The sequence below is a fragment of the Balaenoptera ricei genome, chromosome 8 (assembly GCF_028023285.1).
Source record: "Balaenoptera ricei isolate mBalRic1 chromosome 8, mBalRic1.hap2, whole genome shotgun sequence".
Classification (NCBI taxonomy): domain Eukaryota; kingdom Metazoa; phylum Chordata; class Mammalia; order Artiodactyla; family Balaenopteridae; genus Balaenoptera; species Balaenoptera ricei.
In genome coordinates, this window is record NC_082646.1 from 49,525,595 (window position 1) to 49,531,135 (window position 5,541).

A 5,541-nucleotide genomic window follows, 5' to 3' on the forward strand; every position below is an offset into this window, starting at 1 on the left:
TAGACTGAGTTTCTTCTGCACAGAGTATATGATGCTCTTTTAAAAGTTGAAAACAGAATGCTTTACTCTTTATAGAAATGACTTAAGTGTGAATGTCAGAATATCCCTAGCATCAAAATGACCTCAACCAAACATCATATACCCAGTCCCCAATCCTGACTACCCAGCCTTGTCCCCAGCAAGTCTCTTACTGATGGCTTTAGACACTTGCTGTGTATCCTCCCCTGTGAACTAACTGGCCCTGACTCTTCCTGATAACTCTCCAGTGGCTCTTAATCTGGAGTTGTCATTTAGAGCAGGAGCTTTGGAACCAAGCTGTCTCAATCCTACCTTTACCACTCCCTGTGTGACCTTGGGCAAGTTATTTAACTTCCCTGTGCCTCAGTTTCCTTGTTTGTTAAATGGAGAAAATAATATCTATTTTATAAGGTTGTTGTGAGAACAAATATTTGTAACGCTAATGCTTGCAAAGGTCTTAGAACATGACCTGGCATGTTGGAAGCATGCAGTAAAAGTTAGCTATTAAGACAAATGGACTTGTCTGTCCATCTGTCACCTTTACGACCAGTAGTCAAGCTATATTTCTTAAAAATAATTTAAAATTTTAGTGGCTTTCCTGTTTTATTTATTGGAATTGTTGGGTAATTTGTTTTAATAGCACACACAGTAGTTTATCTACAGTTACACAGTGAATAGACTTTTGTCAGCTGGCCTAGAAAACCAAATAACCACTCTAACACTATGTGTATATATACACATCTGTTTATCTATCTATCTACATGTATATATACACACATATAGACACATATTTGCAGTGGATTTTTGGACAACAGTTTTTATGTAATATATCCAGTTTATTGTATAAACTAATTTTTCTTCTATTTGTTTTTCACTTCCAAAGGTTGACTGATAAAGCATTGTCAAGACTCAGCATGGTCTTGAATATACCCAGGATTTTGTATTTTATTCCCTGTGTGATGAGGAGCTGCCCATGGCTTTGGAGGAGGAGAGTGGCATAGGCTTCAGAGGATGAGGTTAGGAAGCAATGCAGAGGCTGGCCTGACTAGGGGATCTTGGAGTTTGGGAGATCAGTTAAGAGGCTGTTAGAATGACTCAGACAAGAGGGGATACATGAGAGAATAATTTGGGGATAGAATTAGGAAGGCTTGGGAATGAAGTGGTGAGACAAGTGGAGGAGATAATTCTAAAAGTTTTTATTTTGGGTGAATGGGAGGGTGGTAAAGAAAGGCAGCCTTCTCTATTGTTTTCTAAATACGGAAGGGATTCAAAATTTTCAAGGAGAGGAAGAGATAGGCTGTGAAAAGTCAGAATATAATGCAAGCCTCTTCCTTAACTCAAAAAAACAAAACAAAACAAAACCTAGGGACTTCCCTGGTGGTCCAGTGGTTAAGAATCCGCCTTCCAATGCAGGGGCCCCGGGTTCGGTCCCTGGTCGGGGAACTAAGATCCCACAAGCCGCGGGACAACAAAGCCCACGTGCCGTGGCTACAGAGCCCACGCACCACAGCTACAGAGCCTGTGCGCCACAACCACTGAGCCTGTGCGTATGGAGCCTGCGTGCCACAACTAGAGAGAAGCCCACACCGCAATGAAAGATCATGCCACAACTAAGACCCAACGCCGAAAAAAATAAATAAATAAATTAATTAATTAAATATTTTAAAAAATCTATGTGTACCTAGAAAATTTGACATCTGAACCTAAAATGAAACAAGAAAAAAGGGGGGGACATATAGGGTTGATAATGATTTTCACTGATGATCCACTTGACAATGATAATCAAGCACATTAAATATTACATTCCAAGGAGGGTGGAGCAGATGCTAAGTCTGTGACATAGCATAGTCTTTCATCTCTGCAGATGTGGAAGTTTTCCTCTCCCAATAGAACAGCCAGAAACCTGTTTGGAAAGACCCAAACAAGGCCACAAGCACCCAACTACATCCTTTCCAAGATGTTAATACTTTCCACTTTCATCCAAGATTCCCAAAGTCTGTGTGTTCGGTGGACAAAGAACGAGACAGAGGGGCTGCCCTGGCCTGAGCCCACATGGGCAGCCAACCATGCAGAAGGGAGTGGCTGCAGCCTCCAGGCCAGGAAAAGTGTCTCCACAAAACCACATTCTCTTCCCACCTCCCTCCGAAACACACCAGCTGGTATAGGGAGAGTTTCTGAAAATGAGAATGAAGCTTTCTTATATTGTGTCTATGGGTTCTGTTACCATATTTTCTAAGTCAGAACTCCAGGTGCATGACAGATACAGTTGTACTAATGGCAACCAAGGGACAGGATATTTTAAAGATACTCTGAAAAAAATCTAGAGTACGTGTTTGCCCTGGTAAAAATACATTATTTAAAAGACTGATTCCACAGATATTTATTTGGCACCTAGTAGGTGCCAGGCACTGGTGGTAGAGGGGTGAACAAAATAGACAACATGTTACATAATGGGAATGGGCACCCCACTGGGCAGTGTGTTGAGGTTTAGGATCTGGACCATTAAGTTAAAGATATGATCCAAAAAGAACACAGTTGGGTAGGTAATTACATTGCAGATCTTTAACTTCTATTTGAATCCCCAAAGTTCAAAAGGACCAATTCTAACCCTGCCTGACTAATCAGGGATATAGTCTCTAACCCCCAGTGGGAAATTATTCCTGAGCTCCCCTGCTGAAAAACCTTGGATCATTCTATCAGGCACTATAATTATATATATATCTGTCTTATCAGCCTTTGTAGACTTTTTCAAAGCAGGCTGCTTTTGCTTATCTCTCCAGATCCCTCTTCTGACACCACCCTATTCCCCTCCCTTCTCCTTTCCAATTCACCTCATCCAACGTTCCTTCCATGCCAAACTTTTTGTGAGTCTCCCTATGTGCACAGGCTCTTTCCAGCTCATGCCTTTGTGTACACAGATCCCTCTGATAGGACACCCTTTCCGTTCTTTGACTTTGACTCTTTTTGGGAAGAATCAGCTTGGAAATTACTTCCTCAGTTAAGCCCTCCTAGATCTCTCTATTTATTGAGTGGTCATGACCCCTGACCCTTAACAGAGATAAGTATATTTCTGTTAGCTCACTTATCAGCCTGCTTTTTTTTTTTTTTCACTGTTTGTTTATGGGTCTACAAGGCCTGGGCAGAGTCCTCATTTTATCTAACTAGCTCTCTGGAGACCTTTGCCTCTCTGCACCTTTGCCTGGAAGAGAATGTCAGTGAAAGTGTGTTGAATAATTTACTTGCCTCCTAAACTGCCCTCCCATCTCCAAAAAAACAAAACAAAACAGGAACAAAGGAAGCAAAACAAAACATGTGTCTCTGCTAGAAATATCCCCCAGTGCTCACTCCTTGGTTTAAAGGCATTGAGACTTTCATTAGAACCTAATTGATATGTAGTGGACAGAGCACTGGATGAAGAATCTGGAGACCTATATTCTAGCTCCAACTCACCCTGCAATTTAGTTCTGTGACCTTGGCCAATTATATCATCTCCCGAGGTCTAAGTTTCTTCATTTCTAAGGTAGAAGTTGAACTCAGAAGAGTATATAGGTTTTTTTCCCTCCAGTGATAATTGAGTCCAATGGTCAATAAGAGTGACCTCCCAAAGAGCTTTGTTGAAGATTATGAAGCTCAGGTCAGGAAAGACACTCAGCTGGAAAGAATACATTGACAGCTTCTGCCCATTTAGCACAGAAGTGGGAGGTGGGGCACATCTGCCTCTCATTTGGTGATGTTGAACTGGATAGGTCTTTGAGTTCCTGTTAGCTCCAACACTCCACATTTCATGATCATGCATGGTTATACGTAAAACCAGTTCCATTTCACTTGTATGAGGCATATGTCAATTATTTGCCGCATGCTATGTACTTGAGGATTGTGAGATAAAAAGAATAAATAATGCATGGTCGGGCTTCCCTGGTGACTCAGTGGTTAAGAATCCGCCTGCCAACACAGGGGACATGGGTTCGATCCCTGGTCCAGGAAGATCCTACATGCCGCGGAGCAACTAAGCCCGTGCGCCACAACTATTGAGCCCGTGCTCTAGAGCCCGCGAACCACAACTACTGAGCCCATGTGCCACAACTACTGAAGCCCATGTGCCTAGAGTCCATGCTCCACAACGAGAAGCCACAATGAGAAGCCCGTGCACCGCAATGAAGAGTAGCCCCTGCTCACCACAGCTAGAGAAAGCCCACGCACAGCAATGAAGACCCAACACAGCCAAAAATAAATAAATAAAATAAATTTGAAAAAAAAAATAATAATGCATGGTCTTTGCCTGTAAGGGATTCTGAGTGATTAGCGGAGGGAGATGATAAGTACTATCTCCATTTAGCAGATAATAGGAACTGAAGCTCCACCAATGAGTAGAGGAAGTGGGTCTCAGACTAAATTGATTCTAAGGGCTTTACGCTTTTCCACTCTACCTCTCCACTGGTTGTTTAGAAGAGAAAGGGAAAGGAGATACTGAACTGAAAGCCTGAGTGTTTTCCACGCTGGTTGCCTCATAGTAGAGGCCCAGGATAAACAGTGGACAGTGTTAGAAACCTCGGGGGAGGGGTAGAAAAGGGAACAGAAGAGTCCAGAAGACAAATTTCACCTAATGTATGAGGGTTGGTCTTGACTTCCATACAGGAAAGTTTCATCAGGCCCCAGTGACAGGCAAGCATGTGTCCTCCTGTCACAGGTGGCTCAATTCTAAGATTCTGTCCCCTTGACAATGGTGGGGTTAGAGAGAGGCATTGACCCTTCTAGGAGGAAACAGTGCAGGATAAAGATTTAAATCAAATCACATTAATAACACATCAGGCCTTAACTTTGCGTGAAGGTGTCCACCAAACACCACCTGAGGGCATGGCCCTGTGAGCTTGTGAGGTTTAGAGGAGGCCTTTTCAAGTAGTAAGTTTTTCTAAGTAGTGAAAATTTCTAAGAGCAGATGGCTAGTTTCTGGGCCTATCACACAGATGTATCTTGATGGAGGTGAAGGGGTGGCCATAAATCCACAGTGTGGTCTCTGGACTCCACACATTTGGATTCTTTTTTGTTTTCAGATTCTTAATGGTGACCATGCCGTGAGAAAATGGTTTGTGTCACTAGACTCATACAAGACAAACAGACTTGAAGAAAGGAAGTTATTGATTTATAACGAAATTTCACATTACATGCAATGCACATACTACACACACAGACATCAGACGATCCACTGAAGTTAGCTAGTGAGGACATCCCTTTCATGATACTGACAGGCCTGGGAAACCAAACAATATTCAGAAGGTCACTAAAGGAAAACACAAAGTTGGGGAAAATAAGATTCAATGAGCTAAATGTGATATATTGATTTTTGGCTACAGTAACTTTCATGTAAAATATAGAATGTTGGAACTAGAAGGGACCAAGTTCACCTTAGGCAACTCTCATTTCACAAAAGGGGAAATTGAGGCCCAGAAAAGGGAACTGAATTTCCTAAACCCACAGCATTCATTTGTTTTCTCTTTCATCCTACAAATATTTATAGAGGGCCAA